This window comes from Miscanthus floridulus, chromosome 7 (assembly GCF_019320115.1).
Source record: "Miscanthus floridulus cultivar M001 chromosome 7, ASM1932011v1, whole genome shotgun sequence".
NCBI lineage: Eukaryota > Viridiplantae > Streptophyta > Magnoliopsida > Poales > Poaceae > Miscanthus > Miscanthus floridulus.
Genome location: NC_089586.1, coordinates 109,161,673 through 109,188,438, shown reverse-complemented (window position 1 = coordinate 109,188,438; position 26,766 = coordinate 109,161,673). Strand labels below are relative to the sequence as shown.

The window sequence follows — 26,766 nt, the reverse complement described above, 5'->3', positions numbered from 1 at the left end:
TCACACTTGAAGCACTTGATGTGAGCATACACCTTCTTCTCATCTTGAGTCTTGCTCATCATCTTGGCATCTTGATCAAGCATTGGATGCCTTGCTCTTCCACCCCTTCTTGTTTTCTTCTTCTTCATCATCAAGTCACCACCATCTTCATAGTTGATCTTGATTTGCTTTTGGGGTTTCTTTTCTTGCTCATCTTGTGGCTTTGATTGAGGCTCAACTTGTTGCTCCACCACTTGCTTTGTTAGGCACATAGAGGTGAGTTGACCCCATGTGTGGCACTTAAAGCACTTGATATGCTTGAGACTCTCTTCTTCTTTCTTTAACTTGAGCTTCTCTATGTTTGGGAATTGATCATGAAGATGACCCACTTCATGGCATCGGTAGCACATGAAATGTGAGAGCTTATCTCGTGCTTCCTTCTTCATCTTCTTTTCTCTTTTTCTTTCGCCCTTTATCATCTTCTTGTTGAAGCCAAGTCCACACTTATCACCATAGTTTCTTTGAGTCTTCAACATGTGCTCAAAGATGACTTTTAAGTTGTAACACCTCTCTAACTTATTGCTCAATTTCTTCACTTCTCTTTTGAGCTCATTGTTCTCCTTCAAAAGGTTAATCTCACAAGACATAGAAGTAGAACAAGCATCTATATGTGAAGAACATGGCATATCTAATAAATCATCACAAGAGGTGGATACATTCTTCTTGCCTACATCACGCGGGTTAGCAACAACATGTAATTGATCAACTGACCCATGTGATGAGCTCTCACTAGTTTTAGATTTTTCATTTGAAAGCTCTTTAGTGAGAAAATCATGGTCTTGTACCAAGTTATCATGAGCAACATTAAGTTCCTCATGAGCCAATTTTAGCTCCTCATGTGAACAAGTAGTAACATAAAGTAGATGCTTTTATTGTTCACATGTTTTCTTTAGAAAAGAGTTTTCATTTTTTAATTTCTTAGTTTTAGCCATCTCTTTTTCTAAAACTTTGATCATGCAACCAAATCTATCTAGAAGCTCCTTATATGAATCAAGATCAATTATATTTGCATTAGATACCTTGGTGTCAACTTGTGACATAAAGCAATGTGATGTAGTGGTTGAGCTTGTAGATACATCACTCTCATAGCCCGAGCATTATCCATCATCATCACTATCAAGTGTGCATGGAGTTGCATCGGAGCAATCTTCCACAATCATTGAATTGTGGCTATGCTCAACATCCTCATGTGCCTCCTCCTTAGGATCATCATCATTATCATTAGAGACCGTCCCATACTTCTTATTGAGATGAATCCAAATCTCATGGGCGGTCTTCATGTTAATGATCTTTCCAAAGATGCAATCATCCAAAGATCTATACATGATGTTAGTAGCCTGGATGTCAAGATCTAGGCATTTCTCTTGTGCTTGAGTTAGATTATCTTCATCCAACACATGAGAAAAGCCTACATCTACCATTCACCACATTTGAGGGTAAATAAACTTAAAATTGCATATCATCCAATTTTTCCACCATGCAAAGTGTGTGCCATAAAAATGTGTGGACAATCAACATCTAACCCATAAGTCACCATCCTCTCAGGTCGGTAAAGACCACAAATGAGAGACCTAGCTCTGATACCACGTGTAGGGTTGAGATGGCGAACTAGAGGGGGGCGAATAGTCCTTTCTAAAACCAATTGCGTCAGCTAACCGAAACAAATACGGAATTAAAACTATCAATATAGCCAAGACTACACCACTCTATCTAAGTTATCAAGCACCTTAAAAATCCTAATTAGGCAACAAAGGTGTCGGGCTAGCTAGAGCTCACCTAAGCAATTCTAGTAGCAAGGTCACACAAACCTATGCAACTAGTACTTTGGCAACTGGGGGAGCTCCTACACAAACTAGTAAGCAAAAGAATAAAGCTCCTAAGCTCACTAGCAATGCTCAATAACAAGGCTACACAAGACAAATTAGAGAGCGCAAATTACTTAGCTACACAAACTAAGCAATGTGACTAACAAGATTACTCAAACCAAATTAGTCATGCAAGGGAGCAACTACTATGCTATACAAGCAAGAAGATAACTAGCAAGCTACACAAGCTAACTAATTACAAGAGCAACTACACAAGCACAATGTAAATGAAGTAAATACAAGCTTGTGTAATGAGGATGCAAACCAACAGAAAGATAATGATGACACGGTGATTTTTATCCCAAGGTTCACGTGCTTGCCAACACGCTAATCCCCGTTGAGACAAGCTCCAAGGTTGTCGCCGGTCCTCTTGCCAGTGGTGACCCGCAAGTCACACTCTCCCACATGGAGTGCTTACCACAAGCTCTAGCACTTCACCCAGCCAGACCACTTGTCACCCTTTGTGTATTGCTCTACTAGAGTTGCTCTTTGCGGCTCTCGTGGGGTGAGTGTTGGTATATTTAACGCACATAGATAAATCCGCAAGCGCACGGATATCGCTGTAGCTTTCACCCAGAGATATTCCAAGTATCATATCCACAGGGAAACATGTGAGACTAACTACGGTCTAACTTAACTAAGGGTAGCAACAATGTTAGGATAAATAGGAGTGTAGAGAGGATAACTAAAGTTCTCTAGTTCTGACTTGGGTAAGCTTATGTCTTCTACTAATCAACTAGGGACATTACTAGGGAAAGACACCAGTAGAAGATGCTTTCCTTCAGAACCACGTCCTACGTGCACCTACAGACGGGAGGTGGACTACAAAGGATCAACGAAGCTATATAGTACATGCTATATAGAACTTATGTCACTCACGAGATCTACCACCTTCCAGAATACAGGGTGCATCCACGATTAACCTAAGTCTAAGCACCACACTTACACTTATGATTAATATTCTACTCTCTCTAGAATAGGAATAAAGCACTCAAGAGAGTCGTGATCTTGAAGAATGATATACACAAGATGCTTACTCGAATTAGAAATTGATTACCAGAGATATCTCGAAGGCAAGCTCAAGTAGAACTTGGCTCCACCAAGGTACAAGCCATAGAGAGAGCATAGATAGTCCGGCACCTCCTCCATACTCTTCCCTCACTCTTCATCTCACTATTTCTATTTATAAGACTAGATCCTATGGACTAATCTTCTCTTGATAGCTGGCTTTGATCCTGATAAGGAGAATATGAATTAGGGTTTCAGGATAGCTCTAGGGAGGGTGGCAGGGGATGGTATATATAGACTGGAGTGTCCAATGTGAGCCCTTGGATCAAACCAACTTAAAGGACAGCGTAGATGCAACCTAGGAGGCGGTGGAGAACCGACATTGCGGCGCGGAGGCTGACAGGTGGGGCTAGGGGCTGCCCAGGCCCCACCTAGCAGCGCCTCAGTCTTCGCTTTGGTGATTTGTTTTCTAAAGTGTTCTAGAGTCTTTCCGCATCGGTTTCGTGGCAAAAATCAGTAATTTCCTTTGATGAATAGGTCCCCCTTGATGGTTTTCTGAATAAACCCTGCTGAAAACACTGATTCACCAAAATTCATCTAATTTATTAGTTTAAACCCCTATACCTCTGTTTGGTGATGGAATTAAGTATAAATACAAGTTATATTGATGGTTTATAATTGATGTTAGTGACCGTCAACAAGTTCCTCCAAGCTAAACTCAATAATGGATCAGGAGTTGCTACAATATTTTCACTCCTCAAAAGTACACATGCGTTTAATAAAAAATTCTCCTCCAAATTAGAATAAACTGATCTAACTTTTAAACTTACCCATATTACCTTCGACCATGGGGCTTCTTAACCTTCACTTGGGTCTTGAGCAATTGAAAGACAGAACGATCAAGTCAAGCACTATGTCTCCAGTTCTTTGTTCCACAATTGTTCTAGAGTTTTATAAGTTTTCAAAAATAAAACTCAGAGATTCCATTGTATGACACTCTCAAGTCTCTCAATATATGTGGTATTTATGGATCCTCACCAAGGCAATAAAGATGTTATGCCTTTTTCTTTTCCTACTACTAAGGCTTATGTGGAGTTCATAGGTAGGGAGAAAGCTAGAGCATACTTGCAATACATATATTGTAAAGTCATACAATCAAATCAAGATGTGCATGTGTATGGATATATATGGTGGCTAACCTAATTCTACTATGCTCCTTGAAAACTTATCTCTCTTTTGAAACTTGAAAATAATTTGCTAGAGAGCAGGGGCTATCTGATTCGTCTTTCTTTCTCTTCTCTTTTTTTTTCAAGCGGGCATCTAAGTATCTATTATTTTAAATATCTCGAACACTTGTCTATTTTTCTCATCTCTTTTTCTCTCTATTTTTCTTTCTTTCTTTTTTATGAATAACTTTTGCATAGCCCCATGTCTCTTTTCTGCAACAAAACTTTTGAGAGATAGCAACAAGAACTTGGAGCATTTATTTAGTGAATAGGAAACCTAACAATCATGTTTTTAGTGTTCACTCCTAGTGTAAGAGTAGAACATTTTTGGGTGGATCTAAATAGAAAGCATGTTCTTGCATACTCCTAGTGTAGGAGCAGCAGGTATATGTGTATGTGGTGTGTACATGATCTTGATTTTAAGAGCATGACAAACCTCTCATAAGAGTCAACAAAGCTTGACAAAACTCAATGCAAAAGCAAGCAGCATATATATGGAGGTTTCCTAGCCTAAATAACATGTATGGCTCTGGTAGGAATTCAAGCTTTATCATACAGGAACTCATCATGTAGCATTTTTGTGTTTTTCTAAAGATAAATCTCTAAAACTTTAGTGTTACTTGGAACAAGATAAACAACAGCTTAGACCTTCTCATATCATATCTGTCAATTACCTAGACTTAGATCAAGCATTCGCTACCCATGAGTTTCAAGTTCAGAGTAAATCTTTATATCAAATCAGTCGTATCCAAAATTTAGGAGAATTCGTGGCTGAAAGCTAGGTACTTGAAAGGAATTATAATAGAGCAACTATTCATTATTTTCATTTAAGAGATTATTCTGAGTCATCTTTGTTTTATTTAGCTCTTAAAAATAAATTAAACACACCTTTTATTTTGTTTTCAATTTTACTAGATCACACATTATTACTATAGCTATATTATTTATTATAAAGATAACTTTTTATTCTGTTTTTATTTATCAAAAAAATTTAACTATTGAAAAGAAACTAAAATTAAGACAGAAAGGGGAAAGAATACTTACCTAGATACACGGGAGTGCTTCTCCCCCAAGCTAGCTCTTTTGGTGAGGGTTGGGTGTTTTAAGTCCTTCAAACTAGACTTCTCCTTATGAAGTTCATTGATTAAGTACCTCAGTTTGCTTTGAAGATGAGAATTCTTGAGGTGGCGCCTCTAATGGTGATGCCACCTTCTTCCGCCAAACCTGTCTTGGTTGTGAGTTTTAATTTTGGTTTAGCAGGTTCAGAACCTTTATTTATAGGAATTGGGAAGTCAACTGTCTTCCCCCACACTTTGCTTGAAGTGCGTCCTACTCATAAGACAAGGTAGAGATCAAGTGCATGGGCTCTGTTGGTGGGAAAACACCAATAGAACCAAAACTTTATTTAATCTTCTCTAACCTTAGGCACATTGAATATGATGCAGTTGATGTTGTGTGTTTTGTTCAATTATGTCATGGGTGATAAGATCAGAAGATTGAGCATGCATGTAGCATTTAAGTTCATTTGTCCAAAAGGGTTGAGTTTCTTAACCCTTGGAAGGATTATCTATCTCTACATAATGTATCAATCTTTACATGATTATGACTATCATCTTCCAGAATTAGGATGTGCACTATTCAACTTATTTGGTTAAGACTATGGGATCAAGAAAGCAGTGCTAGGGACAAGCTTAAAGAATAAGATATGTTGAGCTAATCAGGTTTGATCAGGTAAATTATAACTCAAACATATTTTGTTTCTTATTATGTGCCTACCAGAATCAAGGAAAAGCTTTTTAAATAATGACCATTTACCTTAGGATGTTACCTTTGTCATTGGAGCGTAATGTCACCATATGACGAAGGGTAGATGACTCGTGATGGTCCTTCCCTCTTGCTTGAAGTTTTCCTTGTTCGGCTAGTCTCATAGCTTGAGCTGTTCATGAGCTTCTTGTTTCCTAGTTCATACCTTTTCTTTCTCATCATTTTGTCATGTCATCTTTCTGCTCTTTAATCTTTTGACATCTTATTAGACCTTTTGCCTCACTCAATGTTTTATGCCTGCAAAGGATTAGTGGACAACACATACCCTAAGGAATATACAATTTTGAAACATGGGTTGTTTGTCTAGAATTTTGTAGTTTCCCTCTATGCTAATGAAAAGATGGCTTTGGGATTACTTTAGCATAGTTTTTGTTTATCATGTTCTATACAAGCATGACTTCAAGGCAAAAGGTAACTTGCAGCTAAAGGCAAAGTGAATGATCTTTGATAGTTACAGTTCTTTCATCCATGATGAATGAGCTGTGTCTTCTTTGCGCCATGTTATTGGAGTTCGACATTTGCTTTGCTTCATCTCTGATTTGAATTCATCTCGTGACTTACCCAAATTGAATTAAGAATTTCCTACAGGGGTTAGCCCAACAAAATATCCAGTGTCTACACAAGTAATTTTTAGTTTAATAACCAAACTAGACTCCATGTCTAATTTGGCTAAGGGAGGCTATTTAACCTAAGTACCATGCTTAATTTAAACGCCTATGGAAGTATGTGCAGTACTTCTAAACCAAAGCTTACTATGGTAGGCAAAGGTAGCATGATAGCATTATAGAGATTTATTCAATTGGAGATGAAAGAGTATGGTTGTTTATTTAGCAAATTGAGTATGACTTAAAGGTAGAGACAACTAAAATAATTTAGTAACATGGCAAGAGATTTTTCAGTTCATCCCCCAGACTTGAATTTTGCAAGGTAAAGTCAAGTTTGGATAGATGTGATTTCATGTTGCATGATGGTTGGTTGGACATACCTGGCGTTGTAATCCTTCATTCTTTTTGCTTCAAACCTGGAATGGTTAGTGACAAAAATACCCGAAGAAATATTTTCACAATTATATTTCTAGGCTTATTTCACAAGGGTATCATAGCATAAGGTGAAAACTCATATTATCTCCTGAAAGTGCTTGTTTTAGGACATGAGCTCATCCTTGCGAAACCTTTGAATTGCACTCAAGTTGGTGAAGTGGTTTCCCCTCCAACATCAACCTTTGTGTATCTATCTTAAGATTCATGCCAATGAGATTTGCAATATTTATGATAAATATATGCATCTACAGCCACCCTTTCAACAATTTTATGAACAGGAAACATGAGGGGGTTGAGGATCTCATGTGTGGCAATGTTGGAGAGACCAATTAATTTAGGAGATTTCTCATGTGAGCATGGATTTGATGAGGTGGTCATGAAATAACTTCCATGCTCGTTGACGTCATCTTCTTGCTCCAAGGTTGTTTCTTCATAAATGTCTATAGGTGGAAACATTGTCTCCATCATTCTATGCCTATGATATTCATTGGTCCTTTTGTTGTCCAAGATTTCTCTTGAATTGGTGACTCTCAGGTTGATCTTATCTAAAGCCTCATCCATCCATTCATTGGCAACGACACATAAGTTCTTAATATCCTCCAGCCATTGTTGTTGCTCTTCTTGGTCTTCCTTGTGGCCTTCATGACTCCTATGCTTTGGGTGTCTTAGTGGATTTCTAGGATCATCATGAGTCTTAGAAGAAAGAGCATAAGAGGGATCATTAGGGTCAAGGATGGGTTAAGAGATGGGTTCATATAAGACATCTAATGTGGGCATAGAAGGAGAGAGGATAGGAGTGGCTTCTAAATGGCTTGGCTATTGATGGTAGTTATCATTCATTATAAACTTCAATATAACTTGAAATAATGCATGAAAATAATCATCAACATAGACTTAGGGGTTTAAACTAACAATTTCCATGAGTTTTGGTGAATCTATATTTTCAGCAGGGTTTAAACTAACAATTTCCATGAGTTTTGGTAAAAACCGTTAAGGGGGGGGGTCAAAACATCAAATAAAATCACACTTATCTGTGGCAAAACCAACTCCAGAAGGTTCTAGAGGACTCCAGAAGCTACGTCACCGAAGCAGAGGACAAGAGGGTGATAGGTGGGGTCACCTGGCCCCACCTAGAGGCCGCCTTGGCCCCTAGGGCTCCCACCTATCAGCCCCGCTGTTATGTTGGTTCCCCACCGCCTTAAGGATTGCATCTCCACCATTCTTTAAGTCGGTTTGATCCAAGGGCTCATGTTGGACGCTCTGGCTTATATAACCAGCCCCCGCCCCCCCTCCAAAGCACACTGCCATAAGTCAAGATCAGACCAGAAATTAGGGTTTCCAGAGAGAAGAGAGTAGAGCTCCAATTCTTCAAGTTTCTAGTATAGGCTAGCTAGGAAGGTTCGAGTAGAGTGTGGGCTATTGCTCAAGATTCTGGATCTATCGTCTGGAGACTGGTAAAGCCATTGTATCTCTATATTTATGACTTTGTGCTACTTCAATATTATGTTGCTATTTATTATGTTCCTAGTTTGCTCTAGTTATATGCTTGATATAGTTATGATTGATTATGAATATATGCATATGTTCACAAAGCTCTTAGCTCAGTACTCGAGTGAGTTAAGTGGTCGACATTATGTAAGCATGGTGCTTAGATATTGTTTGCCTACGGATGCATTCTGCACTCTAGGTCATATGGTAGATCATGAAGGTGACACTCCTGTTGAGTCCTTTATAGTCCACTCCCTATTTGTAGAGCAAGTAGAACACGGTTGCGAAGGGAGGCAAGCTCTGTTCTTGATCTTCCTTAGTAATGTTCCTTGTGCATAGATCCAAAGTTAGTTATACTATAGATGAGAGTGTATATACTTGGGTGTGCAAAAGACTTAGTAAATAAGGAATAACTTAGGAATCTTTTACTCTTAACGAATCTCCTGTTTAGCTGTACTACATTTTATGAGTCTCTATTTCTATCTCTGGAATACCATTATTACCTTACACTTATCATTTATTTATCCCTTGACTTACCCCTGCAATAGCATGAGAGTGATTTTATCACAAGTATATATATTTGTCAATATCTCTATGCCAACACAACTCCATAGCTCCTACCTATGGATAAAATATAAATAACGATACCTGGTATACTCCTGGGTGAAATGCTACAATGGTACATTATCTATACGCTTGTGGATTACTTAGCATATATATAAATTTATAAGTGTTCTCAATAATTACCTATAACACATTTCTAGCATCATGCTAGGGATGACAACTTAGTAAAGAGTGATGCTAAGAAATGTCAACAAGCATTTTTGGCGCCGTTGCTGGGGTGGGGCACATGGCTAAAGAGAATTGACCAAATAAATACTTATTGATGAAATCATAACCTCTGCTTTAGCAGGCTTACCCTTGTTTGTATTTGTTCATATCTTATATAGGGTATTGCAGACTTGGTTGTGATTCACCCACAACTTCCAATTAGAATCAAATCAATCAAGAGGAAGCTTAACACCAGTTTCTAAGCTATGGCCGAGAAGACCCTGCGTGAGTTCTTTGCTCCAAGCACTAAGAACATCCACACAGGACCAACACCCAGAACTACCAACCTTGAGTTTGAACTCAAGCCAAGCTTCATCAACATGGTACAAGCTACCCCATTCAGTGGAAAGGCACATGAAGATGCTAGTGCTCATCTTTAGAATTTTCTGGAGATAAGTAGCACGGTCGTCATCAAGGACGTTGCTTAAGACATCATACTACTTCGCTTATTTCCATTCTCACTTGTGGGAAGGGCGAAGCAGTGGTTCTACATCAACAAATATCACATCAACACATGGGCAAGATGTTCAAAGGCCTTCCTAGAAAAGTTCTTCCCTATAGGCAAGACCAATGCCTTAAGAGGAAAGATTTCAAATTTCCAACAGCAGAAAGAAAAAACCATTCTAGAAGCATGGGAACATTTCCAAGAATATATTTCAGATTGTCCTCATCATGGGATGGAAGATTGGTTGCTCATGCAAGGCTTTAACATGGATTAACTCAGAAAGCTCATGAACAACTGGATGCTACTGCTGGAGGATCATTTATGTCACTCACTCTTGGAAAAGCTAAAACTCTTATGGAAAAGATAGCCTCTAATCAAGGTTGGTCATGATGCAATATTCAATCATGCAATAAGAGCGAAGAAGTACCAGAAGTGGTGTGTGCACTGTAAACCAAGATGGATGTCTTGTTAAATTGACTTGAACAGCGAGCCAATTACAAGAAAGATCATCAGGCCATTCAAGATGCATTCAATTCTCAAAACACTTGTGGAAAATACTTGGGGGTAGAATTCCCTGAATATCAGGAGGATGCAAATATTGTCAATAATTCTGCTCCACAACAACAGAGACAAGGGTGGAATCAACAACAACGGTCGACTTACCAAGGTAAGTACCTAGGTAATTACTATAATTCTTCTAATTCTACATAGCCATCCTTAAGAGACTTAATCTTAGAACAAGCTAGGATCAATGAGAATATTTCTAAGAAGCTTGCTTTTAATGATAAGGTCCTAGAAAGCATAAATACTAAAATGGATAGTTTTTCTTCTACCATAAAAGACCAACTTAGCTATAATAAAAAGATAGAATTACAATTAGCCCATTTGGTTGCTGCTCTGCCTTTTGCCACTAACCTTGAGAAGGTAAAAGCCATAACCACAAGAGGTGGCAAGTCTACTTGTGATCCACCATATCCAACAAGGACAGGTAAGACACCAGTGGTAGTGTAGGAAGAGGAGAAGACAACCGATGAAGTTGAAGAAGTTGGGCCACAAGAGCGAGAGTTACACCAAGATTTTCATGACACAAACCTCCTACCGTTGACACGTAGAAATCAGAAAGCCTAAATGGATGAATAGTTTGGTAAGTTCATAGAGGTAATTCAAAAGTTATATATCAATATTCCATTGCTATATGTCATACAAGTACCTACCTACGTGTAGTATCTCAGAGACATCTTCAACAATAAAAGACCACTGCCTTCCACTGAGGTAATCAAGTTAATAGAGGAGCATAGTGTGGCCATCCTAAACACTTTACATATCTAAGAAGAAGGATCCAGGATGCCCCACTATCGACTATTCTATCAGGATCCATAACTTTGAGAATGCGTTATGCGATCTTGGAGCAAGTGTTAGTGTCATGCCCAAAAAGGTCTTCGACAAGCTCAACTATTCAACACTCACGCCAATATCAATGTGCTTGCAACTTGCCGACCAATCGGTCCGCTACCCTGTAGGAATTGCTAAAAACATTCTGGTAAAAATATGAAACTTTTTTGTTCCCGTAGATTTTGTAGTACTTGACATGCAGGAAGACATGAAGACACCCCTCATTCTTGGGAGACCCTTCCTGAGCACTACAAATGCTCATATTGATGTCAGAGCTGGAGAAATTAAATTCTATATTAATAGGAAGGAAGAGCAGTTCGCTTTCAAGCCAAGACCATAACAATGCTCTAATTTGGAGTGGCGTGAAAGGCAAGTGCAACCGTTAAGGTCTCCATCTCTAGGACCTACTGGCGCACCTGAAGAATAAACCTAAACGGAGAAGTCTGGTTCGGTGGACTCAAAATTCTGAGCCCTCGCCGGGAGGTAACTCGGTAGTTATCCATATTTACTTTTTCATACTACATTAATCATTTTATCTTAGCATATTTACTTTTCATCACCTGCATCATGAAACAAAAATTCCCATCGCGGCATTATAAAAACTTAAGCCCCATGTAAATAATTTTTACGGAGTAAAAACCATAAGAAATATTTACCATGGAGGCATAAAAAATAAAAATACCATCATTCATCTTGTTATATTTCATAGTATCATAAAATATTTTTGCATTGCATTTTTATACATATATATAGTAGAAATATGGGAGACACATGGGACCCACTCAACCACCACCCATCACCTCCATCTCCACTCAACTTCCACCATCACCTCCATATCTTCACCATATCTCCACTTATCTCCATTCTGCACCATCCAGAGCAAGTATCCACCGAAAGGAGCACCCCATTTACTTAACCACGAAGCAAGGATCCACCAAGAAAATGGAGAGACCATTTGGCCAAGGTGTGGGGTTGGCCGGCCCCACCACTAGGCCGGCTGGCCTACTGCTACTTTGGCTATAAATAGCCACCCTCCTGGCTCACTTCTTCATCCATCTCCACTGCAATTCCAGCTCCTGAGTTCAAAATTCCAATTCCAAATTTCGTAGTTGGATTTTCCTTGGTAGAAGTAGTGTTGGAGTAAGAAAGAGTGTGAGGAAGTTTGGGTGTGAAAGTAGTGCTAAAATCTTAGAAAGAGAGAGAGGTGTTGCTGAAATTTGAGAAAGAAAAATAGAGTTTAAGAGTGGTAGTGCTGATCAAGAGATGGAATTAAAAAGAATTAAGAAGGAAGCCTTGCCAAAATCTTGATTAGAATATTTATTAGGCAATTTCAGACGACTAAACCTTGAACTACTGACTCTGGACAGCTAACCACTAACATTTTCATCTCCTAATCCCGTTTCATGAGTTGTGTTGTTTTCTCTATTTTGTAGGAAAATGAGCAAGATCGTCGGCAAGCTCAAACGGGCGATATCATTCTGTTCAATGAGGAGTTCTTTGTCCCAAGCAAGCACTGACATGGAGATCGATCCGCCGTCTCCCACTATTGGAGCATCACCTCGATCAGCCCCATGTAGAGGAACATTCTTCTACAAGAGAAGCAGCTCAAACTCCGAGGAGATAGGGAGAAGAACATCTACAAAAAAGCTAAAGACCTGGGACTTTGTCCTCTCTCCTGCCTATGATCCAACCCTACTCCAAGCCATGGGTATGCTCGCTGAATTCAAACTTATTTTTAGGACCATAGGATGGGAGGATGCTTGGGAAATTGATGAGCCGGGGTGTAAGCTTTTGACTATTGAATTCTTGTGCACTTTGCAACCTACCGATTCGGAAGTTTCATTTAGACTTTTTGGGAAATAATTTTCTATTCCCTGGAAAATTCTAGAGAACTTCTTGGATTTCACTCTCAGTGCATAATTGATGTAGACTCCGCCATACAAGACTTTCATAGGAATAAGTTTTGGAGGAAGATTTCAAAAGAAATTGTTTGCTACCGCCCTCGCACCAATGAAATTCACCATCCTACTTTGTGATTCATGCACAAATGGTTGGGTTTTTCCTTATTTCCTAGAAGTGATTTTTGCACAGTTAGGAATGATGAACTAAAACTGCTTTATGCCATGATTAAAAGGAAAAAGGTCTCACCTATGAAATTCATGATGAATCATTGGTTAGAAATTCCTGGTCTTAAGGGAGATGTTGGGTGCACTTCTTTGGTCATTCATATAGCTAAAAATTTTGGCCTGCTAGAAGATGCTTCTATTACTTACATTGATGTTCCCTGTTGTCTTATTGATTATGATTACTTTAATCATACACATATGTTAAAAAAGGGAAGAGACAGGAAACTTGTCATGATGTATGTAGATTATACAATAGAGTTCTCGATACCAAACCAGAACCTTGGTTTGTATGCAGTGGATTCGCTTGCCTTTGATTTGTAGAGAAAGGAGGAAGCACCTCGTAGGAGTGCCTCTACGAGGATCACTCGCAACCCGTAGCCTCAGTACCATGGAGACGACCCCATTCTAGAAGGCCCTGCCTTCACCAGCTACATAGGATTTGATCAAGCAGGACCTTCCTAGGTGCACCATCCTGTGCATGCAGGTTGGGACCAGCTAGGATCTTCCCGTATGCACCAACCTGGACATGCTAGGTGGGAGCAGTCTACTTCGCATCATTTAGAGAGTTCCTGGCAACAGGGATCAAGTGGGCAATGGTAGGACAATAATTTTGACTACTACCAGTAGCGGTCCTATGAGGAGGTCTCCAGCGGCTACTAGGAAGGAGCATGTCCTTCTCTGCTCGTTGCTTCCACGACCAGCACATGGGCCACCAGCCGCCGCCCATGGGTTACCATACGTAGCAGATGGAACATGCTCACTTCGACACCAAGCTCACCACCATCGAGGAGAACCAACATGAGATTCAGAACACTCTGCACCAACATTCCCAGTGGCAGACGAAGTAGGACAACGCCTTGCCACCATCCAGCAACACCAGGAGCAGGAGAACCAGAATTGGTTGTATTTATTCTAGGGTCTCAACATCAACCTACCTTTCTAAGAGACCGCAGCAACAACCAGCTTGGGGAAGGAGCCCCCATTACTTCAGATAAGTTTTCTTTCTTGTATTTTATTATTTTCTTTAGTTAAATTTAAAATTTGTATTATATTTAAAAAATGCATAACTAAGAAAATAAAATAAAAATTTGCCTTTATCTTATACATATATATTACTGTGGAGTGATCTAAAAATATATGAAAAATGAAAACCAAACAAAAAGAGTGTGTATAGTTTGCTTTAAGTTTAATTTGCTTAAGATGTGCTTTAGTTTTTTGTATTGTTTTTAAGAGCCAAATTGTTGGGTATCGATATTAGGGATACCCAAAGCAAGGAACTTAGCGTCCATGCTGACTTCCCCAGATGGCTCAAGACATATTAAAAGGTCTCACCCGACCCCAAGGCCATGGTCTCCGTCTCGCCTGACCTCAAGGCCATGGGCTCCGTCTCGCCCAACCCCTTGGGTGCAGGCTCTGTCTCGCCCAACCCCAAGGACATGGGTTCTGACTCACCCAAGGCCACCAGTTCTATCTCGCCCAAGGCTGTGGGCTTTGTCTCATTCGACCTTGAGGCCACGGGCTCTATCTTGCTTGACCTCGAGGCCACGGGCTTCGTCTCACCCGACCCCTTGGGTGTGGGCTCTGTCTCGTGTGACCCCAAGGACATGGCTTCTATCTCACCCAAGGCCACGGGCTCTGTCTCACCTAAGTCTGTGGGCTCTATCCCACCTGACCTCGAGGCCATGGGCTCCGTCTTACCCGACCCCTTGGGTGTGGGCTCCATCTCGCCCAACCCCAAGGACATGATTTCCATCTCGCCCAAGGTCATGGGTTCCATCTCACCCAAGGCCATGAGCTCTGTCTTGCCCGACCTCAAGGCCACGGGCTCTGTCTCGCCTAACCCCAAGGATGTAGTTTCCATCTCACCCAAGGTCGTGGGCTCCGCCCCACCCAACCTTGAGGACGCTGGTTCCGTATCGTCTGACGAGGAGCCATACCATCGCCAACCACTCCAGGTCCAAGCGTATGGGCCTAGGTCAAAACTCTAATGCTAGGGAAGAGGCTAGCATGCCTCGATGTAACCCATGGTTATGACAGGCCATACCTAGGGATTCACATCAAGAATAGTGTCGGGCGTACCGGTGCTGTTCTACCTAATCCTCGTACGGATGCTGATAGGCGCGTCAGTTCACCACGACGTCCACCGGGACAAAGTGGAACGCCATGACCGGCAGATGACGCCTGCATATGGCACCAATGATGAATAGGGCTATGACATGGAGCCATCCCTATTGACATCTATAGGATCAGTGGGACCCGCATGAAGGAGAAGGACCCAGCAACCCTAGAAGCCTTCTTCTCTCTCTTGTTCTTCTACTTGTCCTCCACTGTAACCCGTGCTTTCCCTTCATCTATAAAAGGGGAAGCAGGGTGCCCCATACAGGGGGGAATCTGAACACAAGAGCATGACACAAGCACATGGCTAAGCAGCAAGTGAGCTCTCAGCACCCATCCACTCCTTCCACTAGAGACTTAGGATCATCTCCCTCTCTCACCTATTTATAACCCCTACTGCAAACCAAGTGTCGATAACATGAGTAGTAGTGAACTAGACGTAGGGATGTTTTGCTCAAACCAATATAAACCTTGTGTCATCCAAGCACACCATTCAAGCCAGATACGCAAATACAAATTTACTCGTCGGTGGTCCGAAAACACCGACAATTGGCGTGCTAGGTAGGTGCTTTTTGCGTGTCTCGACGTCCACATCAGGCCTTAGATGGCTAGTCATGGCGTCAGCTAGGTCCTAGGCGTGCATGTGCACTTCAGGAACCTACACTTCATTGTTACGATGGTGGAAGAGTTGGCGCAGGTTCCCATCGCCGTTGAACCTCTCCACTCCGCCGGCCTCGACGTGATCGCCGAGGCACTTGAGGAGCTATAGCTGCACACACCGGAGGCTCGTGTCCCTAGGAGCGACTAGCTCCTTGGCTTCGATTATGAGAAGCTAGAGCGCCAGCTCGACGCCTTCCTAGGACCCCAACCATCCTGGGAGGACCTGCGCCACCTCACCTTCTTGTTCGCCAACGTCATGACATAGCTTGCTAGAGGAGAGCTGCTCTCTCCAGAATACCTCATCCAAAGCTCCCCAACAGCGCTCCTATTCGGTCTACGCAACGCTGCAGAGACCGTTGGCCACCTTGTGGCACAGCGCACGCCCTCACCCCCTATGAATGATGAGTTCATGGGGATGACCAAATATATCGCGGAATCTTTCCATGACCTTCTTGTGGGAGAATTAGAGTCACCCTCTGACTCTAACTCTAGCAGGGGGAGCCATCGAACCTTGCGAGAATGTTTCATGGCAGGTACCCCCGAGGGGTACATCAAAAGCATCCACGAGGGAGGGCTACCCCAATAGATGACCTCGATGATGAGGTCGAGGGGGATGCAGGGGCCCTACCTCGCCAGTGGGTAGAGCAGTTGAGGGCATGGAACCAAGAGGTCGAAGAAGCATGACCTTAGCTTGAGCAGGAATGCGAGGAGCTCGAGCAAGAGATTGAGTGCCATAGAGACAATGGGCGTGCGTGCGCTATGGCCCACGATGTGAACCGAAGGATCATCAAGGATGACAAAGCCCTCTCACACTTCACCCGGGCAAGCTAGAACAACACTACCATGGCGGCCTTGCTCTAGGGGCTTCTAGAGCCTACAACACCTGAGGATTATCGGACCCATCATGAGATTCGCACGCTACTCAAGCGTGCAGTGGCGTAGTAGGCCGAGAGCTTGCTGTCCCGACGAGGCGAGCTCAATGTTAGCTAGTGCATGCCCTTAGAGCGACCCGATAGGGACGTGTCAGTCCACTAGGCACAGCGAGGTGGCAGGCCGTGCGCCGTGGCCCTAGTGCATGAGCATCTCGGCCTCCACCGTGACATGCGCAACACCCTCGATGCCCATAGGCGTGCCCACGGCGATGAGAGGGAGGAGGCTAGCCACGGCTACCACCCTCATTGTGGCGGATGCTATGACAGCAGCAAGGACTGAAGCTCAAGCCCTAACTTGCCGAGACCTCAGGCCTTTGGTCGACACATCCTCAACGCTGTCTTCCCACCACGGTACTGACCGCCGACCAACATCCCAAAATACTCTAGGGAAACAAACCCCAGACTGTGGCTCAAGGATTATTAGCTTGCTTGCTAAGATGGTGGAGTGGATATTAACAATTTCATTATCTGCAACCTTCCATTGTTCCTGGCCGATTCGACGCGAATGTGGTTGGAACACCTTTCGCCCAACCGAATCCAAAGTTGGGCGGATCTAAAAGAGATCTTTGTGGAAAACTTCTAAGGCACATACGCGCATCCTAGGAACCCATGGGATCTTAAAAACTACCGATAGAATTCTAGGGAAACTCTTCGTGGGTACATCCGGTGCTTCTTCCAACAGTGCAATGAGCTACCCGACATTGCCGACGCCGACGTCATAGGAGCTTTCCTATCCAGGACCACCTACGAGTCCCTGGTTCACAAGCTATGATGTAAGGGCCCACAAACCACCAAGGAGCTCCTCGACATTGCCACCAGCCATGCCTCAGGCGAGGAGGCGATCGAGGCAAATTTTGACCGCCCCAAGGGCAAGGCAAAGCAGAACAAGGATGCCAGTGAAGGCGCCCCCAACCGCCCCAACAAGAAGAAGAACAAGCAACGGCACGAGGGCTCGCTCGTGGCCACTACCGACCACAAGGGGGGTCGAAAGCCCACCGAGGGTACCCTGGATCATTTCAAGAAGCTGCTCGAATGCTCGAACCATGCTTTCCCCATCAAGCACCTATACAAGGACTGCATCCTCATGAAGCGGTTCTTGTCCAGAGGCTTCAACAAGGAGGAGCATAGGAAGGAGCCCAAGCCGGCCGTAGACGACGCCGAGGGGAAGGGTGACAGATTTTTGATGCTAGATGGCTTCCTCATGATCTTTGGAGGGTCGACGGCCTATGACTCCAAGCATAGCCAGAAGCTTGCGTGCTGTGAGGTCTATATGACCGAGCCGGCCGCTCCTTCCTTCCTCTGATGGTCAGAGTCCACCATAACCTTTGATTAGACCGACCACCTAGAAAGCGTCTCGTAGCTAGGAAGATACCCGCTCGTGGTCAACCCAAACATTGGCATGAAGCGGCTCACCAAGGTGCTGATGGATGGAGACAGCAGACTCAACATCATGTAAGCTGAAATGCTCGACGCCATGGGCATCGACCGATTGCGCATCCACCCGACCAGGGCGCCTTTCCATGGCATCGTGCCTAGAAAGTAGGCCGTGCCACTTGGGTGGATCGATCTACCTATCACCTTCGAAAATCCAACCAATTATAGGACAGAGACCCTTACCTTGAGGTGGTTGGGATCCATGGGACCTACCACGCCATCCTATGGTGTCCATGCTATGCGAAGTTCATGGCCGTCCCCAACTACACCTATCTAAAGTTGAAGATGCTAGGTCCATGCGGGGTCATCACCATCGGCACCTCCTTCTAGCACGCCTATGAGTGCGAGGTCGAGTGCTACGAACACACCGTAGCAATTGTCGCCTCCAAAGAGCTTGCGGCTATCAGGGAGGAGGTCATCGAAGAAGCACCGACCCCAAGTGGTCGACCGGGTCTTTTAAGCCTATAGAGGGTGTCAAGGAGGTCCTCATAGACCCTAGTGGCTTCGAGGGCAAAGTGGTGCGCATCGGCACCACGCTTTACCTAAATAGGAAAGCACGCTCGCCGACTTCCTCCGTGCCAATAGAGACATCTTTGCCTAGAGACCCTCGGACATACCAGGCATTCTGAGAGAAGTCACTGAGCACGCCTTGAAGATCAGGCTAGGCTCCAAGTCGGTGAAGCAGCGCATGCGTCGCTTTGACGAGGAGAAACACAGGGCCATCGGTGAGGAGATTGCAAAGCTTTTGGTGGCCGGGTTCATCAAGGAAGTACACCACCCTGAGTGGTTAGCCAATCCTGTTCTTGTAAGAAAAAAGAGTGGAAAATGGAGAATGTGTGTTGACTACACAGGTCTCAACAAAGCATGTCCAAAGGATCCATTTCCTTTGCCATGCATAGACCAAGTAGTCGACTCGACCTCAGGGTGCGAAACCCTTTGCTTCCTTGATGCGTACTTCGGGTACCTTCAAATCATGATGAAAGAGTCCGACCAGCTCGCAACATCTTTCAACACCCCATTTGGATCATTCTGCTATGTCACAATGCCGTTTGGCCTGAAGAACGCGAGGGCTATGTACCAATGCTGCATGCTCAAGTGTTTTGAGGATCTCATCAGGCAGACCGTAGAGGCCGACATGGATGACATCGTGGTCAAGTCCAAACGGGTTGACCATGTTGTAGCTAACCAAGAACAGACCTTCATGAAACTTCGAGCAAACAGCATCAAACTCAACCCCGAGAAGTGTGTTTTTAGGGTCCCAAGGGGTATGCTGCTGGGTTTTATTATCTCTGAGCGTGGCATTGAAGCCAACCTAGAGAAGATCTCAGCCATCATGAGGATGGGCCTGATTCAAAACATAAAGGGGGTACAGCGAGTTATAGGGTGCCTCGCCATGCTCAGCCACTTTATCTCGAGCCTCGGTGAACGAGGTCTCCCCCTCTATCAACTTTTGAAGAAGGCCAACCATTTTGAATGGATGCCCGAGGCCTAGGAGGCACTTGACAGGGTCAAGCAGATCCTGATGAAGGCCCCGATCCTAGTCCCCCTGACCGATGGGGAATCGCTTTTGCTCTACATTGCGGCCACCACATAAGTGGTCAGCGCCACCCTGGTGGTAGAGCGAGAAGGACACGCCCTCAAAGTGTAGCATCCTGTGTACTTCATTAGTGAGGTCTTGTCCGATTCCAAGACTCGCTACCCCCAAATCCAGAAACTCCTATACACCGTCCTTATCGCCAAGAGGAAGTTGCATCACTACTTCGAGTCGCATCCGATGATGGTCGTGACGTCCTTCCCTCTCGGTGAGGTCATCCAAAACCAGGAAGCCATAGGAAGAATCATGATGTGGGCACTCGAGCTGATGGGCCAGGGCATTTCATATGCCCCTCAGATGGCCATAAAGTCCCAAGTGCTGGCTGATTTTGTTGCAAAGTGGACCAAGATCCAAATGCCACTAGCAGTCATTGACCAAGAGTACTGGACGATGTACTTCGATAGATCGCTAATGAAGAAAGGCGCTGGCGCAGGGCTAGTCTTTGTTTCGCCCCTCGAGGTACACATGAGATACATGGTTCGCATCCATTTCCCCTCCTTCAAAAATGTGGCCGAGTATGAGGCACTCATCAATGGCCTATGCATCGCCATCGAGTTGGGTATCAGATGGCTTGACGTCCGGGGTGACTCCCAGCTGGTCATCGACCAAGTCATGAAGGAATCAAGCTGCCACAACATCAAGATGGATGTGTATTGCCGAGAAGTCCGCTAGCTAGAGGACAAGTTCGACGGTCTCGAGCTCAATCATATCCTGAGGTGACTCAATGAGGTGGCCAACGCACTGGCGAAAACGATGTTCGGCCGAGAGCCGGTGCCGACGGGCATCTTCGCCAATGATCAGTACAACCCTCGGTCTGCTACCGCCGTGCCCGCCCACGCCTACCAGCTTCTGCGCCTGGCCGCATGCGTGCCGCACCTGCCGCGCCTGGCCGCCGTGCCTTCGCGCCTGCCCGCCCGCGTGCCCACCACCGTGCCTGCCACTGGCCACAGCCGCACACCACCTACCGCGCTGGCCTCGCCACACACGCTGTCGCGCCACTCCCGCCGTGCCCGCACACGCCCACCACGCCGGCCGCCCGCCGCGCCCGCCTCACCCTTCGGCCACGCACGGCGGCTGCCCACCACGCCATGGATGTTATGGTGGATGAAACTACTAAATTGATCTTGAAAAGGTAGAGTGCAGTTGCAATGTCCCTCAGATCATACATGCCCATTGCTCTCTTATGATCACTACCTGCAGGGTTCGTGGGTACAACTATGAGGATCTGCCATATATGTCACCCTTGTATCTCCGTTCGAACACCGTTAGTATTTGGGAGATGAGCTTCGAGCCATACCTTGACCCGACACAGTGGCCACCTTATAATGGTTATGACTATGTGCCGCATCTGGATCTAATGAAGGTAGAGAAGGATAGGAGAGAAGAAGAAGCGACTCAAGGGGGACATGGACGCTATGAGAGGGTACGACGAAGACATGTACGGGGGGAGACTTCAACGAGACCCGTGGCAGGAATCTTTGCTCCGTTTGTAAAGACTCTGGTCACAAGGCTAGCAGACATAGAAGACGAGGGCAGCAGGTCCATACATAGAAGTTGCTTATTTTCCTAGTGAAGTTGTTTAATATGTCTGTTAATGTTACTTTGAATATATACATGTGCTTTCATATTGTGTTCGTATTGCATAACAAGTAGTTCAAATTTTGCAATGCTACATAATGTTAATTTAAATATTATTAATTTGAATACTCTAATACTTTGTTTATCAATTTGTAACAGGATGGCCTCTCCCACGTAGCACCAGTTGTACCCCCTTCTTGAGGTGGAGTACAACGACCCGTAAGCACCGGCAACGCGACCACTCCCAATGTGTTGCCTACAAATCCGAAGAGACAGAGGCGTCCGAGGGATCCTTACACTCCTGGACTTAGTTCGTTATGTCGAACTTATGTCAAACGAATATTGTCGTCTGAAACTTGTAGACTCATGAACCAATCAAAATATTATGTGGCAACTTGTCCGCACGGACTCTATTTATTTGCTTCATATTTGTTTCAATGCGTCGCGGCAGCACTTGTAGTTGTTTACAGCACCGACAGCAGCTCCCGTTCCCAAACATAATTTTTCTCTTAACCCTAACTCCTATTCATAATATTTCAATCCACCATTCAAACAAAAATAAAAAAGTATGTCATTACCTTGAACGAGGCCGAGGAGGGAGGGAGGCGGCCAGGGAATGGAAGGGAAGGGGGAGGGAGGCGGCAACATAGCGCCGGGCGCCGACAGCACTTGGGAGTGCCGGGCAGGCAGGTGGGACTGGACCGCGGGCCTTTAGCCGGCTCTTCCGCGCCACCGATCAGGGCGCGTCGCTGCCGTGCCAAGATCGGTGGCGCGGCAGACCCTACCACGTCACCGGTCAGCGCCCCGGTCGTCGCCACATCATCCCTCTCGCCACGCCACCATGCTTGGCGCGGCACAGGCGTTTCGCCGCGCCAGAAAAATAGGCACGGTCAAAAGTGTTAGTTTTGGAAAAGAAAATTAAACAGTATTAGATTTAAAATTAGTTTTAAAAAATATTAAAAATTAAAAAAAATCGTATCAGCAGCCTTGCAGGGCCGCAGCGTGGAGCCAAGCCAAGGGGGCAGGGCAGGTGAGGTTCCTGTGTGTTGACACCGTTTTTTGCACGTGTCAAAGTAATCGGAGTGGACTAATCGGTAAGGGGAAAGTTATTGAATACTTTGATAGCCGATGAAAGCCAGCTTGTATGGATGGTTGCCGATAGCTGGTGATGGTCGATGGAAAGGTTGATTTGGACTCGGGCGTTGCTGATGGGGTTGGAGATGTTTTTGTCGATGCCGATGAAGGGAGGCTTGAAGACTACTGCCGATGAAACAAGGAGTATGCCGATGAAGGAAGACTTGAAGACTACTGCCGATGAAACAAGGAGTATGCCGATGAAGGAAGACTTGAAGACTACTGCCGATGAAATAGGGAGTATGCCGATGGGAAGGAGGACGGTGAGATTTCCATCGTAATTGAGGCGGACAGGGAAATAGATAGGAGTTGATTTCCTTTTCTATATTAGTCAGAGTATGATTCATGTAAGAGTCACGTGTTTCCTTAGATATGGGATTGGTGTCCTAGTTGTGTTCGGTTGTGTCTCTTTAGATCAAGGTATAAATATGGAGTGAGGGGCAATGTAAGAAAGATATATCAATCAACATCAAAACCAACTTTTACTCCTATTTGCATCTACTTACTTTTCGGCGACTTCGTCAATTTGCATATTTTTCTTTTACGAGTTCTCATTGATTCGGCGAGCTGCATCGCTTCAGTGCGACCTTCGGCGATTCTCGAGTTCCGCGTGAGCACCTCTTGGCCGTGACTTCCGGGCGTATCGCTGTTGTCAGGACCAAAGTGTTCGTATCTTCATCCTTGTCGATTAGCAGGTCAAATCGACTGGCACGCTTCGGATATCGATTCGGGTATTAGCCCTTTGTGTTTGCAGATCCACTTTTGCATCAACACATCTTTTGGCACGCCCGGTGGGACCAATCAATCAATATGTTCAATTCCGAGATCGATTCGGGGAACATTATCGCAGTATCAGAGGAAGATCTCAAGGAAGAACAGAGGCAGGCTATGGAAAAGGCTGTAGAAGAATACAAGCAGCTTTGTCTGAGATCGTTTAGCTTGAACAAGAGTGGACAAGTCATCCAGAAGCAAGATTTACCGTTGCCTCGGCAGGTTACCTTTGACTCCAATCCTGGTAAACTTCAAGAGATGGTTAATTCTGCAGTAAATCATGCTTTGATTAATCATTCCAATGTGCTGTCCAATACTGTTCATAATGCTGTGGTTCGAACTCTCAAAGAGGGACAAGCGGCACCACATTACGTTGGGCCTGCCTATCATCAACCAGAGCCGACATCTGTTAAAACTCCATCGGGTCCTTCGGCCGTTGTGGGTACAGAAGTTACTTCCCCTCCAGTATCGGCAGGCTCACCTAATATTCAATCTGCACCGATACGATCAGATCAGGTACTACCAGGAGGGCGAATTCAGCTTAATACAGATCTATCGGCATCAGCTATGTCAGGCCCTGTGTCTCAGAATAGCCAGATTCCTACTAATTGGTGGGGATATGGCATGCCTCCGAAGTCATCTGCTTTCAATCCTAGATTACCTCAAGGGTTTGATGCAGTAGGAAGAGCGCTTATACCATCGGCCGTTTCGCCGATAGCTCAAGTGCCTCAATATGTCGCAGCTACTTCCGTGCAACCAACTCTAGGAGGTTTCCAGATGCCTATGGTTCAAACATTCAATTCAAGTCCATCGGCAAGCTTACTGCCGATGCAGCAGAAAGCCCCTGCTATGAATCAAACTGGGGTTCAGTTCATGCCTCAAACCGGTTATAATTATCCAACAATATCAGCAAATTACCAGCCATCGGTAAGTTTTGTACCGATGAGTTCTAATAATGATTGGTCAGGACAGTTACCTGTTCAACATACAGTTCAGCAAAATCAGCAGGTTGCAGGGATCCAACAAGGTCATATGCAAGCTGGTTTCCAGAATCAAGCATCGGCAGCCCAGCCGATGAATCCTTTCCAACAGGCTAATGGACCACAAGTAACGGCAAATATGCCGATTGCTGGAGATCGTGGGCCACAAAGATATGTGGAGGGATGTCAGCAGGCACCTCCGGTAGAAATTTAGCCAGTTCGTCAGCAGGAGGCTGATGCTTTTTGGGCCGATAAGATAGCAGAAATTATGAAGGATCAGTTTGGGATAAAGCCCAAGGTCAATACTTATTCTTATCGGACTCCATACCCTCCTGCATACGATTTAATTCCTCTCCCAAATCGGTACAAGGTACCGGATTTCACTAAATTCTCTGGGCAAGATGATACATCAACAATGGAACATGTCAATCGCTTCATTATTCAATGTGGAGAGGCAGCTAACAGGGATGAATTAAGAGTTCGATTATTTTCATCATCTTTGTCTGGATCAGCATTTACATGGTTCATTTCATTACCACCAAATTCTATTATTACTTGGGTTGATCTAGAAAAACAATTCCATAAGTATTTCTTTGCTGGAATCCATGAAAAGAAGCTTACCGATTTAGTAAAATTGAGACAGCGTAATGATGAATCGGTAGAGAGCTTTGTGCAAAGGCTACGAGATGTAAAAAATAAGTGCTACAGCCTGGTGCTGGATGATCGGCAGCTTGCCGATCTGGCTTTCCAAGGGTTATTGCCACATCTTAAAGACAGATATGCTGCTCAGGAATTTGAAAGCCTCAGTCATCTTGTGCAAAGGATCTCTGATCAAGATACTAGGGTTTTTGAACCTAAAAAGAATTGGAGTAAAAAAGTATCATTTGTTGAGGAAGTAGAAGATTCTGACTCTGATGAAGAACCAGTTATCGGCTTAGCTGAGTGGGTTAAGAACAAAAAGCCGATATCATGTCCCTTTGGTCAAAAAGAGCCAGAAAAGTTTACTTTTGATATCACCAAGGCCGATAAAAATATTTGATCTTTTGCTTCAAGAAGGCCAAATTAAGCTGTCACCTAATCATGTGATCCCATCGGCAGAAGAGTTGAAGAAGATCTTGTACTGCAAATGGCACAATGCAACTTCACACAGTACAAATGAGTGCAAGGTATTCAGGCAACAGTTACAATCGGCTATTGAATCTGGGAGGATTAAGTTTGGTACTTCCAAGGCCCAGAAGCCAATGAAAATTGATCAACACCCTTTTCCAGCAAATATGTTGGATGCCAAAGGAAAGACCAAGGTTTTGACGTCAGAGGCTGCTGAGAAAAACGCGTCAGTGGACCCCCAACATCGGATAACTACCGATGATGCAAAAAGTAAGGGTTTGCTAGGAGAAAGCAGTAGTTCCAAAAATCCTCCTCGACCTGGCATTGTGATTACTCATCGGAGGCAGCAGGAGGGTTGGCGTCAACGTAATGACCGATATCGACAACAGCAAGAAGTGAGACGTCGGGAGGAATGGAATCGACATAAAGATCATTGGAGATGTCCGTTTTTCATCCATTGCTGGGAAGAAGGTATTAAATTGCCAACTGTTGAAAATTGCCCTGAGTGTAATGGTTATTACGGAGTCAATCGCTCAGAAAGGAGGTTTCAACTTGGTAATCAGGGTTCGTCTATCAATGAGCCGATCAGAGGCAGAGCATCAGTGCATGATCGGCTGGGGGGCAGACTTAGTGTACATGAGAGGCTTGGTAAACGCGCTGGAGATTTCCCAAGGAATCAAGAGGAGCTTGAGGAAATGGCAAACGCAAGAGTTCCCGATGAGGAAATATTCTACAGGGACCCTAATATACGTCGTGTAGAACCAACTAGGACTTGTTATCAGCCGGTTTGGAAAACCAAGTTTCCTCGATGGTGCCCAGAGGGTCTGACAAAGACGCAGAGGAGGAGGATGCAACGTGAGCGTCAGGAGGATTTATACCAAGAGGAAAATTCCTCCAATGAAAAGCCTGGTCGTCAGCAGTGGCAGATAAAACACAAAAATAAGGGTCCATCGGCAGATGTTAATATGGTATTCATGTTGCCGATGGAGTTTTTGGCACTATCTGATAATGAGGAAGAAGTTGTTCTATCTGATCAAGTAGCTCAGTTAACACTAGATCCAATGATGGCTGTTTTTGAGAAACCTACCGATGACGAGAGACAGCATCTTAAGGCTTTATTTGTGAAGGGCAGAGTTGATGGGCAGCCTGTGTCTAAGGTACTTATTGATGGAGGGGC

General features: G+C 44.3%; 1 non-coding gene across 1 annotated transcript; it reads right to left on the bottom strand.

The window, feature by feature from the left end:
* Positions 1-9,893: 9,893 nt before the first annotated feature.
* On the bottom strand, positions 9,894-10,000 carry LOC136468355 (small nucleolar RNA R71). Its single transcript, XR_010761856.1, has one exon. It is a non-coding gene; the product is annotated as a small nucleolar RNA R71 (small nucleolar RNA).
* Positions 10,001-26,766: the final 16,766 nt, after the last annotated feature.